This window comes from Perca fluviatilis, chromosome 14 (assembly GCF_010015445.1).
Source record: "Perca fluviatilis chromosome 14, GENO_Pfluv_1.0, whole genome shotgun sequence".
NCBI classification, from domain to species: domain Eukaryota; kingdom Metazoa; phylum Chordata; class Actinopteri; order Perciformes; family Percidae; genus Perca; species Perca fluviatilis.
Genome location: NC_053125.1, coordinates 35,249,691 through 35,263,389, shown reverse-complemented (window position 1 = coordinate 35,263,389; position 13,699 = coordinate 35,249,691). Strand labels below are relative to the sequence as shown.

General features: G+C 39.2%; 1 protein-coding gene across 3 annotated transcripts in view; it reads right to left on the bottom strand.

The window, feature by feature from the left end:
• Positions 1-1,238, bottom strand: part of LOC120572790 (zinc finger protein 271-like) — a 53,268-nt gene extending 52,030 nt beyond the window's left edge. The window contains exons 1-2 of one of the 3 annotated variants that reach the window (XR_005641493.1): positions 850-1,092; positions 441-528 (exon numbers count right to left, since the gene is read on the bottom strand). The gene's annotated coding sequence lies outside the window, so the exon portion shown is untranslated. Of the gene's footprint in view, positions 1-440; positions 529-849 lie in introns of all 3 variants that reach the window. The other 2 variants (XM_039822231.1, XM_039822230.1) reach the window with 2 other exon arrangements.
• Positions 1,239-13,699: the final 12,461 nt, after the last annotated feature.

Genomic DNA, 13,699 nt, shown 5'->3' with positions numbered 1-13,699 from the left:
TTCACTACAATAGAGCTGTTGGGAGCAGTTTGTGAACAGTGTTTTCTGCTGGAAATGGAAACTACCTTTGGGGTGGACTTTGGGCTTTTTCACTTTTTAAACCTATTACATGCCCAAAAAACATATACAACACAGTTAAGGAAAGGGAAAAAGCCAAAAAGCATAATATCACCTCTTTAATTGATGCATTAATTAACTAATTGTTCCTGCATTAAGTCATGCATGAGATACTATTAATCCTTGTACATTACTGATAGTTTATCAAGTACTACATTAATTAATTCATGTTTTTAATGTAAAGTGTTACCAGTCATTGGCCTTAGCAATAAACCAGCTGTTCTTTAATGTCTTTTTGTCTATTCTATCTAAAGTAAAGAGGAGATCCATGGAGCATCCAATGACTAAACTAATCCAAACACTTTGAGTCAAAGTGATCTCACCTTTTGTGGAGAACTCATTCTTGTTCTTCAGGGGGAACTAATTCAGACGGACGTCCTGAAGTCAGAAGGGTCTCGTCCCACAGATGAGCTGTGAAGACAACAACCAGAGACACACCATGAGACAGGAGACACTCCACACTAGAACATCACTATACTCATATACTATCAGCTGATCACCACACAGAGACACACCAGAACAAACACTAGAACATCACTATACTCATATACTATCAGCTGATCAACACACAGAGACACACCATGAGACAGGAGACACTCTACACTAGAACATCACTATACTCATATACTATCAGCTGATCACCACACAGAGAATTAGTATTTTTAACACATGGCGCGTGGATCAACAACAAAGGAACAAAATAAAAAGGAGAAGATGATGGCGCTTCCCTACCTGGAGTCTGTCCTAAACCTCCAGTCCCCGTCCTTTCCTGTCTTATTAATATTCCTGTAGTCCGGAAGTGTCCACAGATGGAAAGAATTCCTCCAGGTTAGGAATATTGTCCTGTAGAGTCCATGCTAACTGTCTGCTAACTTCATGTGCCGACCTCGTTCCGTCTCCTCGCCCTGCACCGTGTTCCCGGGTACGTTTGTTTTCTTCACGTTGCTGCCAAACAAAGAAACTATCCCCGCCTTTTTCTGTTTAGTTTTCACCACGGCACAGCCACCGACATACAGCAAGCGCTCCCACTGTGGAGCGCCAATACGCTGCGTCATCTCTCTGAGCAGCCATCTTAGAAACAGCTCTCATTGGCTATCAACACGTCAATCATGGCAGCTGTAGCCAATCACGTTCCCTCTCCAATGGACCATAGCGTGATAGGAACATCCAATGGGAGCCAGTCCTAATGAATGGACAACAGAGCTAAGTCCCGCCTCCCAGAGCCAGCAGCCACATCCATGTGATTTATGAGAACAAATATGATCAACAGTGTTTGAATGAATGTTAAAAGGTTTTGGAAGTCATTTTAAGTCTTTAGTATGTTTTTTTATAATAGTTTAGAAGTGAGTAAAAGTATTTAGCAAAATGTGGTCACTTGGAGAGGTTTAGGAGAGGTTTTGGGGAGGTTATATCATGCTAATCCAGCCCACTTTCAGAAACTAGAAGAATGTAGGTTTCTAATGAAGTCTCATACATGCATTCTGGCCTCCCAGTTCTTCTGTTAGAAGCTTTTCCCTTTGGGGGAATAGACCAAAATCAGGCAACAGAGGTTAAAGCAGAATGAGCCTCATGCAGCTACAAAGAGACAAACAAGTCTGTTAGTTCTACCTCCATCTGAAGCCCCCCCCCCCCATCCTTACTATCTTCACTACTACACATATGTTTGGATTTAAACTGTTTACATAGTTTTTATACCCTAAGGACAATAACTGCACATTCCTGCTCTAATGTACACATTCATATCAGACCCTTTCTATCCATCTTCTTATCTTTTTCAATAAGCTGCTGATTATAAACCTCTCTGGGATGAGAGCATCATAATTTCTACCTCTTACTTTTCAATAAGCTGCTGATTATAAACCTCTCTCTGGATGAGAGCATCATATCAGTTGAGTCAGACAGCCAGCAGGTGGCAGCACAGCACCTTCTCTTTCTTTACACATGTTCAGTTCAGCAGGGAACAGCTCACAGCTCTTTAACTTCTGGAGTTTGAATTCAACCGTCACTGTATCAGAGGAACATTTAGGCTACAAAATAAAGATCATCACCATGGCAACAGACACATGACATCACACACCAGAGTGTCCAAACCAACAGTTCATTCATTTCAGAACCACTCTGCAGCAGAAAACACAACAGAGACCAAACTCACACAGTTCACCAACGACACGCGTACAACAAACATTAACATTATTAATACGCATGATAATTTAAACATTATTAACCCCACAGCAGCTTCAGACAGACAGACAGACAGCACAAGAAACACTGCAGTTTTGTATTGCACACGGGCACACACACACAACGCTATGTTTCCTAGCAACCTTCCTCTGAACAGTACCATCCATCCCAGAGAGCGTGTTGTTGAACTCACCTGTCTGAAGGTGAAGTGGAGGGTCATCCATCAGCATGTTAGGGTTACCATTTAGCATGTTAGCCACAACCAGCATGCATACACACACACACACACACACACACACACACACACACACACATATATATAATAAAGTGTCCAGTGTTAATAAATGAAGATGCCGATCATGTGCTGAAGCGTTGAGAAGAAAAAAGTATGATGTAATGCAGTCAGACAGCCAGCAGAGTAGAAGATAGTAGAATACACTTTATTGTCCCAGAGGGGGAATTTGTCTTGGGCACAGAGCTACAATCTGTTGCTCCACAACACAAACATGTCACAGCGACTTTGAGTTTGTGAAAAGAGCTATATAAATTCTATTTATTATTAGAAAAAAACAGTGTAAAATCAACATAACATCAAATCAACTTAAAAACACGAAGATAAGATTCTCTTTCTTCACACATGTTCACTTCAGCTCACAGTTCACTCTAGTAGTAGTAGTAGTAGTAGTAGTAGTAGTAGTAGTAGTAGTAGATCACTTTATTGTCCCCGTGGGGCAGTTGGGTTTGCGGCACAATCGCAAGGCCCTTTATGACAAGACATCAAACATATGACACAAACAAATAGTCTTTACATCACACACAGACAGGCATAACATGAATAATATACATCACAAACTACAATACACTGCACACCGTTGGGTATGACCAGGCCAGCTGGACCACTAGCTCATTCTGAATGATTTAAGGCTGTTATGGCTCGTGGTACGAAAGAGAATTTGGATCTGTTCTTGGTCAGAAGGGGTTGGGGGGCAGAAACGACGCCTAGATGGCTGTAGTTTAAAATGTGATGCCGGGGTGTGTGTGTGTGTGTGTGTGTGTAGTCACATACAATGGTATTGGCCTTTCTCACCAGTCTGTCTTTGTAAATGTGTTCAGTGATCGGTAGTGTTATCCCAAGTAAGTGTGACTTATTGCACCATTCTAAAAAGGAGTCTAAAACTGGCCCATGATCTACCTGCCCATCCTGTAGCAGACTCATCAGCATATTTAATAAAGTGCCTGTTTTGTAAAGTGCTAGTGCAGGAATTTGTGTAAAGAATAAATAGTTAAAGGACATAGAACACATCCTTGTGGGGAGCCTGTGGATGTTGTCATCGAATCAGACAGAGATGAGCCCACTCTGACCCGCTGGACTCTACTGGTAAGAAAGTCCATGATCCAATTAATAATACCTGTATCAATAGAGAATTCACTGGCTAAAATGTCTGCAAGAATCTTAGGTTGCATGGTGTTAAAAGCAGATGAAAAGTCCAGAAATAAAATCTTGGCATTAGTCTTTGGTTTCTCAAGATGAGTGTGCAAAAGGTGCATTAATGTCAGAATTGCATCATCCACCCCCCTGGAGGCTTGATAAGCGGATGGCAGGGGGTCCATAAGATGGTGGGTTTGGGATACAATGTACCTCTTTACCAGACGCTCCAGGCACTTCATGACCAGAGATGTCAGCACTATTGGTCAGAAGTCATTGGACTCTGTGGGTCTTGGCAGTTTTGGCACAGGTACAATTGTAGATGATTTCCACAAGTTAGGGACTTTACAGATTTTAAGAGAGGAGTTAAAATGTCAGTGAACACAGGGGCTACCTGTTCTGCACAGTGCTTAAGGATATTACCAAAAATGTTGATGAATGTCTGCAAAATGTCAATAAAGCACCAGGCCCTGATGGTGTTAACAACCTCTTGTCTCAGGGCCTGTGCTGTCCAGTTAGCACCAATCTTCACACAACTTTTCAACAGATCACTGGAGCTGTGTGAAGTCCCCTCATGCTTCAAAAGCTCCACCATCATCCCAGTCCCAAAAAAAAGCTCCATCACTGGACTGAATGACTATAGACCTGTGGCCTTGACTTCAGTCGCCATGAAGTCCTTTGAACGCCTGGTGCTGACCCACCTCAAAAACATCACAGGTCACCAGTGGACCCCCTGCAGTTTGCCTACAGGGCAAACAGGTCAGTGGATGATGCAATGAACAACGATACAACAACAAACAAACAAACAGAACTAAACTCCATTGTGGAGTTGATTCGAGCATGTTGAAAATTCTTCTTCAATCAAGTTCTCTTACATTTACAAAGTAAATTAAATGGCTAATCTTTCACAGTACTTTGGAGGGTCCAAAATTAACACTGTCCAGTCACCAAATGTGGGGGCGGGCCGACACACAAACACATAAACCGTGGCGCACACACCAACCACCAGTCTACCTTATGTTTACTGATAGCTAGTGTATAACTCAGGCTAATTAATTAGCTAGTAAGGTGTGACTTTTGGCAGCTAGCCTTCCAAAAGAAAGCACAGGAAACAAAGTATACTTTCACCTGTCCGTAAGGCTCTGACAAACTTTCCGTGGACGGCTGTAGGCGTGTACTGGTGTTAATGTTCTGTGCATTGTTGGACACATGCAGTCACTTTCCTGAAACCACTTGCGGGACCGACACAGCGGTCCACGGCGTGTATGTCCGAGCCTGTCTCCATCGCCTCCACCTGCAGGCTGTCAGTTGTTTGTCTGCCTGGTATACTCTCGGACAGCCGATTCAATTCACCGGTCCTCATCATTATAATTTAGTTGCATGTGTATCATAGCTCTCCACAAGCAGAAAAAAGAGGAGCTTAAAACGCAACTTGCGATTTGATCTTGTGATCTGGACAGGGAGGATAACTCTGGGAGTTGGAAGGGCTATGTCGCGATTCTGCCTTCTCACATCGTTACAGCCCTACACAAGAGGTGCTGGTCTTCTACACTGCTGACATTGAATCCATCCTCTGCACATCCTTCATCGTTTGGTTTGGGGCAGCCACAAAACAGGACGAACGCAGATTACAACACATAATTCGGACTGCTGAAAAAAATCAATGGTGCCCTCCTGCCCTCCCTCCAGGACTTGTACACTGGTAGGAGCAGGAAGGGGGCAGAGATCATCACCAAAGACCCCACACACCCTGCACACATTCGCTATAACCTCCTCCCCTCTAGCAGGCACTAAAGATCCCTGCTCACAAAAACAATCAGACATAACAACAGCTTCTTTCCCACTGCCATTACTCTACTGAACTGAGGATAAGTGGGGTCATCCCCACTTTGGTCATTCACCCACTTCTCTACACAATACATACGTATCATTCCAATATGCATCTTGCACACTACTTTGCACTATTACCTTTTGCACTTTACATCCCACTCCATGTGTACTTGTCTTGATATTATGTCTTATTTGTATTTTTGTATATTATGTCGATATTTGTATATTGTATCTATTGGACAGTGTCTATTGTACAGTATGTGTCTATTTTACTATTTGTCTACTGAATGGTTACTACTACATGTCTATTTGTTGAATGTATAGAGAGTTACAACCTGATAAAATAAAAGCTATTACTGACATATCTAATAATAATATAAAACCTGTTACTGAAATCACTAATAATAATATAAAACCTACTACTGACATCTCTAATAATAATATAAAACCTGTTACTGACACAGTTATGTTAGACTTAAGTGCTGCTTTTGATGTGATTGATCATGATCTCTTAATCGGTAAACTTATTTGTTATGGTTTTAAACACTCCACTATTTTGTGGTTTAAAAGTTACCTGTCCAGTAGATCACAGAGAGTATATTACAATGGCACTTTTTCAAATAGCAATGCATTAGACTGTGGTGTTCCACAGGGGAGTTGCCTTGGGCCTCTTGTTTTTGCAGTTTTCACCAATGACCTGCCACTTGCTATTGGGAAAGCAAGTGTAACAATGTATGCAGATGATTCTACCCTATATTATGCCGCATCCACATGCTATGAGCTTAATCCGGTTCTATCTAGTGAGATCAACATTGTACTTAATTGGATCAAACAAACTTGTGCTTAATGCATTAAAAACAGTCTGTATGATATTTGGCTCTAAACATAAATTAGCACATGGGCCTGAATTGAATCATGTAGTTGCAGGCCAATCTATAAAACAAGTAAATCAAGTTAAGCTTTTAGGACTACGGCTTGATAGTGCATTGCCATGGCCAGATCACATTGACTATATAGTTACTATAAAGGGCAGAGCAGTTCCCACCACAAGGAAATGTTCACCATTTCTACCCTCTTATTTGCTCTTTAGTTCTCTGCCACTTGGATAATTGGTCAGTAATCTGGTCATCTGCTTCAAAAACCCTACTTAGAAAACTTCAAGTAGCACAAAACAAAGCAGTCAGACTTGTTCTGACGTGCAATTCTAGGTCCAGTGTAGTTAAAATGCATGAACGTCTTAAATGGTTGAGTGATGAAAAAAGACTATTGGCCAATGCGCTTACTTTGTTGCACTCAGTTATTCAAACTCAGACACCGTAATTTATTTTTTCATAGCATAATTTACAGTTCAGATATTCATACCTATTTAATAATGAACAAGAGGAGCTAGTAGGGGGCAGATGACTTTACCTTTTCCAAAATATAATAACTTGAAAAAAACTTTCATTTATAGAGCAAGTTCTATGTGGAAAACAATTCCAAGTAACATTCGTTTATGTATTTATAGGAAAGGCATATTTTAAAAAGAAAGTCAAATCTAAATTATTTATCATGACGTTTCTGATTGGGTGGTGAAAAAATATCTGATTTTCATCTATTTTAATGTGATCTATCTTAATGTTAACCATGTAATATATTGTAATATATAATTTTGTTTTCAAGATATTTCTCTATTTTGTTTATTTTTGTTTTCATTTCATTTTAACTGTAATTTTTCTTCTTGTTATTTAGTTTTGTAAGCAGATATTGTTACATATATTTTCTTTGTTTAATTTCTTTTCTTTTCAGTATATGGTATGAAATGTTTTAATATTGTCTGATTAAATGTAGTCTTGGACCCCAGGAAGACTAGCTGGTTGTCTAGGCATCAGCTAATGGGGATCCTTATAAGGAAAAATAAAAAAGACATCTCTAATAATAATATAAAACCTGTTAGACACCTCTAATAATAATATAAAACCTGTTACCGACATCTCTAATAATATAAAACCTGTTACCGAAATCTAATAATAATATAAAACCTGTTACCGACATCTCTAATAATATACAGTGCCCTCCACAATTACTGGCACCCCTGTTTAAGATGGGGTCATGGACTTCTAAAAATTCTCCTTTTTTTTAAACAACATAGAACTCAAATGCAAAGAAAGAGAAAAATCCAACCTTTTATTTAAGTACATTACTTTGGTGGTAAAAAAAAATAAAAAAATCGCATTTAGAAAAAGAAAACTTGAAATCATGTGTCCCACAATTATTGGCACTCCTGATGTTAATACTTTGTACAACCCCCTTTTGCCAACAAGACAGCACTTAATCTCCTTCTATAACATTTCACAAGATTGGAGCACACAGAGAGAGGGATCTTTGACCATTCTTCTTTGCACAATCTTTCTAGATCATCCAGAGTCCTGGGTCCTCTCTCATGCACTCTCCTCTTTAGCTCACCCCACAGGTTTTCGATTGGGTTGAGGTCTGGGGACTGAGATGGCCATGGGAGGACCTTGAGTTTGTGACTGCTGAACCATTTTTGTGTAGATTTTGCCACATGTTTAGGATCATTATCCTGCTGAAAGACCCAGTGACGACCCATCTTCAGCTTTCTGGCAGAGGCCATCAGGTTTTTATTTAAAATGTCCTGGTAGTTCAAAGCATTCATGATGCCATGCACCCTAAAAAGGTTTCCAGGGCCTTTGGAAGAGAAACAGCCCCAAAGCATCACAGATCCTCCACCATACTTCACGGTGGTGAAGGTGCTTTTCGGCATACTCATCTTTTGTTTTACGCCAGACCCACTTAGAGTGTTTGTTGCCAAAAAGCTCAATCTTAGTCTCATCTGACCAAAGCACACAATCCCAGTTGAAGTTCAGTGCCGCTTAGCAACCTCCAGACGTTTACGTTTGTGAGTGTTAGTGAGAAAAGGCTTTTTCCTTGCATGCCTCCCAAACAGCTTGTTGGCATGTAGAGAGCGTCTGATGTTTTTTTTTTAGACTTCGTGACCCCAAGATGCCACTCTTTGATGCAATTCTGTGACAGTGAGCTTAGGACTTTTTTTTACTTCTCTTACCATCCTCCTCACTGTGCGTTGTGGCAAGATAAACTTGGGACCTCTTCCAGCCTAGTTTGTCACTGTTCCAGTTGTTTTAAACTTCTTAATGATTCCTCTGACTGGAGATACGGGCAAGTTAAGGCCAGTGGCTATTTTCTTGTAGCCATTGCCTGACTTATGAAGGTCGACACACATCTGCCTTACTTGAATTGTGTGTTCTCTTGTCTTTGCCATGTTGACAAATGGGTAAGAGAATTAGGACTCTGTGTCACGTCATATTTATACCCCAGGGAAACAGGAAGTCATGAATTACTATTTAAAAGTTCCTAGATACCCTGACCAACTTTAGCAACTACAGAAAAATATATTAAAAAAAAAACTCAATTAAATTTTTCAGCGGAATTGTTAGGTGTTCCAATAATTGTGGGACACATGATTTCAAGTTTTTTTTTTCTAAATGTGTGATTTTTTTTTTTACCACCAAAGTAATGTACTTAAATAAAAGGTTGGATTTTTCTCTTTTTTTGCATTTGAGTTCTATGTTGTTTAAAAAAAAGGAGAATTTTTAGAAGTCCAGTAATTGTGGAAGGCACTGTAGAACCTGTTACCGACATCTAATAATAATATAAAACCTGTTACCGACATCTCTAATAATAATGTAAAACCTGTTACCGACATCTCTAATAATAATATAAAACCTGTTACCGACATCTCTAATAATATAAAACCTGTTACCGACATCTCTAATAATAATGTAAAACCTGTTACCGACATCTCTAATAATAATATAAAACCTGTTACCGACATCTCTAATAATATAAAACCTGTTACCGACATCTCTAATAATAATATAAAACCTGTTACCGACATCTCTAATAATATAAAACCTGTTACCGACATCTCTAATAATAATATAAAACCTGTTACCGACATCTCTAAAACCTGTTACCGACATCTCTAATAATAATATAAAACCTGTTACCGACATCTCTAATAATAATATAAAACCTGTTACCGACATCTCTAATAATAATATAAAACCTGTTACCGACATCTCTAATAATAATATAAAACCTGTTACCGACATCTCTAATAATAATATAAAACCTGTTACCGACATCTCTAATAATAATATAAAACCTGTTACCGACATCTAATAATAATATAAAACCTGTTACCGACATCTCTAATAATAATGTAAAACCTGTTACCGACATCTCTAATAATAATATAAAACCTGTTACCGACATCTCTAATAATAATATAAAACCTGTTACCGACATCTCTAATAATAATGTAAAACCTGTTACCGACATCTCTAATAATAATATAAAACCTGTTACCGACATCTCTAATAATAATATAAAACCTGTTACCGACATCTCTAATAATATAAAACCTGTTACTGACATCTAATAATAATATAAAACCTGTTACCGACATCTAATAATAATATAAAACCTGTTACTGACATCTCTAATAATAATATAAAACATGCTATATTAGGTTGCTACTGCAGGAAGCAATAAGTAATAATAAATCATCTACCTGCCACATTTCATGTGATTAATGTATCTTACGGAAATTGCATAACTGATGCACAACGCGCGTGCATTTGTATGATATCGGAGAAAATATGGCGTTCTTTTTAATGCTGTTAAATGACAACCGGTCACCGTTATGTGGCTGTTGTGATGGTTAAATTTAGGCACTAAACGTCTAACCAGGATTAGTTTGTGGTCTGGGTTAAAATAATTACTTTCGGGACCAATACACCATGCCAATCTTCCAATCTTTCGTTTGAATCAGACTTCCTGTATCCTGATAATCATCTTTTGTTATTAAATACTATTTTTGTATTACGTACTGCAGTAGCATTACACTAACAGGACTGCTACATCACTTATCATCACGTAGTAACATAATTGTCTTTTGCAGAGAGTGATGGAGCTGCAGTGAGAAGAACTAAAGACTAAGATAGTGATCGGACCAAACAGATCGAGAGGTACAGCTGCTCTTCTGATTAATCTTTGTGACTTATGTGTTCACTACAATGTCTTTTTGTTCCAATATATACCTGATGATGCTTGTATTGCCCTCGCAGAACAACTTGTCAAACATTTCGAGTTTGAACACAAACACTAAAGAGAACAAGAAGATCTGATTAAATAAATCTGTCAAATATGTTTGAAATTGTTTGTTTGTGTTCAGAGTTCCGAGCAGAACCAGAAGTACTCTATGAAAACCCCTCCAGAACTGCTCAGGAAACCCTGTTCTTAGCATGAAGCATGCACAGAGTACTTGACCTGGCCTCAACTTGAGTCCAACTACAATTTCAAAGTTGCGCCACCAGACATTTTGCATTGACACCAACTTATCAAAAAGAAATGTAATACAGTGAGTTGAAGTAACTACTTGTTTTTAATCAACTTTTTTATTGCTTTTTAAATTTTTACAGACCCGTGACATGCAATCTAGATCCCAGTCCTGGCAAGGCGCAACCAGGGGCGGCAACACTAGTCACGCAAGCCAAAGCTAGTGGAGTCTTTAAAGTACAGAACGTAAATACACCAACAGCCAAAAGAAAAAGTCACGGTAACATTACCAAAGTCAGGCTTAAGGCAACAATAGCAGCTTGTAGCTATGAGTCTTGAAACAGTCTTACCGGAACGGTACATCGCGAAGCAGGGGGTTAGCATGCGCTAGCACATTGGGAGCTACCAGTGGGTCATTGCCGAAAGCTATCGAGCTACATTAGGCCCTTGTGAGGTTAGCAAAAAAACAGCTATTCGGGCAGTATTGATGCATCTGTTATATTGCCAGGCGAAATCAATCCTCCGTGGGTCCCGAGCTTAGTCAACGCCGAGAGAAGATCCCATCTTCCCACAGGCCCTTAAAACTGCAGTCATCAAGCCACTCTTAAAAGAAGAACAATCTAGATAGGTCACTAATGGACAACTATAAACCAATATCTAACCTCCCATTTTTAAGTAAAATCTTTGCAAAAGCGAAACAAGATTTATTTTGTCCATAAACAATATTTCTGATGCATTTCAGTCAGGATTTCGTCCATACCACAGCACTGAGACGGCTCTCATCTAAGTTTTTAATGACATCCACTTGAACACAGATAATGGTAAAACTTCAGTCTTAGTATTACCGGATCTCAGTGCTGCAATTGATATGGTCGACCATGACATACTACTGGACTGATTGGAAAATTGGGTTGGCCTTTCAGGCTCAATACTAAAGTGGTTTGAATCCTATTTAAAGAGTAGGAACTACTATGTGTCCATAGGTAATTATGCATCTGACTACACAGATATTTGTGGAGTTCCCCAAGGCTCTGTCCTAGGGCCTCTCCTGTTTAATATCTACATGCTTCCACTGGCTCAGATTATGAAAAATAATAACATAAGTTATCATAGTTATGCGGACAATACACAAATCGACATAACCTTGTCACCTGGGGACTACAGTCCAATACAAAAACTGGCTAGGTCCATTAAATAAACTTTCTTAAATTAAATGAAGATAAAACTGAGGTGATTATTTTTGGAGCAAAAGAGGAATGATTAAGAACCAGCTTCAAACGATAATGTTAAAAACAGCAAAGCCAGAAATCTTGGTGTAATTATGGCTCCTGACCTGAATTTTAACAGCCATGTTAAGACGATAACAAAATCTGCTTTTTATCACCTTAAAAATATCTCAAGGGTTAAAGGACTTATGTGTCAACAGGATTTGGATGAACTTGTTCATGCTTTTATCTAAAGTAGACTTGACTATTCTAACAGTGACTTTACAGGTCTCCCTAAAAAATCAGACAGCTGCAGCTGATTCAGAATGCTGCTTCTTCGAGTCCTCACTAACACCAAGAAAGTGGATCACATCACTCCAGTTCTGAAGTCTTTACACTGGCTTCCTGTGCCTCAAAGAATAGATTTCAAAATGCTTCTGCTGGTTTATAAATCACTAAATGGTATAGGGCCATAATACCTTTCGGATATGCTTGTGAACTATGAACCACCCAGACCTCTCATATCATCTTGGACAGGGCATCCCCAGAATCAGAACCAAAAAGGGGGGAGCAGCGTTTAGTTTCTATGCTCCACATATCTGGAACAAACTTCCAGAAAACTGTAGGTCTGCACCTACTCTCAGTTCTTTTAATTAAAGGCTGAGGACCTTGCTTTTTGACATTGCCTTTTCTGTATTCATTGTACTGCACTGTAAATGTTATTCCTGTATTCTTTTTTTAATTATGTATTAATTGGTTTTAATTTTGTATTCATTGTTTTTAATTCTGTATTAATTTCTAACTGTGTTTGAATGTTTTATGTAAAGCACTTTTGCTGCTTCTTCTAACTGCTGCTGAAATGTGCTATATAAATAAAATTGCCTTGCCTAATAAACAACTTGGCAGGGAAGCGCAGCGTAGGTCAGAGGCCCAGGTTATAGAGCTGTTTCAGAACATCTCGGTATGCGTTAGGAGCTGAGGAAAAAAAGTTGGTTTTGCACCATAGATGTTGTCAGGGAGGCCGATTATTCTTACTTTATATCGTCTGTGTCTGTTTTCAAGATGGAAGAGTTTAGCATGTAGCTTATCATTCACCTCAGACACCACAGCTAGCTTAGCTTCCACATTTTCCATGTCCTGGCTCGTGGTGTTGGCAAGTGACGAAAGACGCTGTTGGTGATCCAATATAGTAGTCTGGACACTATCTAATCTTGCCTCAAGTTTGGAAAAAACGCGCACTGAATTTGGCTTGGAAAAAAAAGACTTGAACTCAGTCAAAAGTGAAGCCCTGTGTTCTGCTAGCATAGCCGTTAGCATGGCAGCAGTCAGTGACGAGTCACCCTTCTTTGGAACGTCTTTTTTCGACTTGCTGGACATCGTCTTGTCGTGGCGGGGTGCTGCCAAATATAGTTGAATATAAATGGCTGGACTGTAAAGAAGGTTAGAGATGAAAAGGATGGAGCGAGGTGCGAACGCAGCCGCTTCACCACGCCACCTCACCGGAAGTCCCCTGAAGTAACTACTTTAACAAAGTTTACAACGCCACTAGGTAGTTTTTGTTCAGTTTAATTTAAAATCA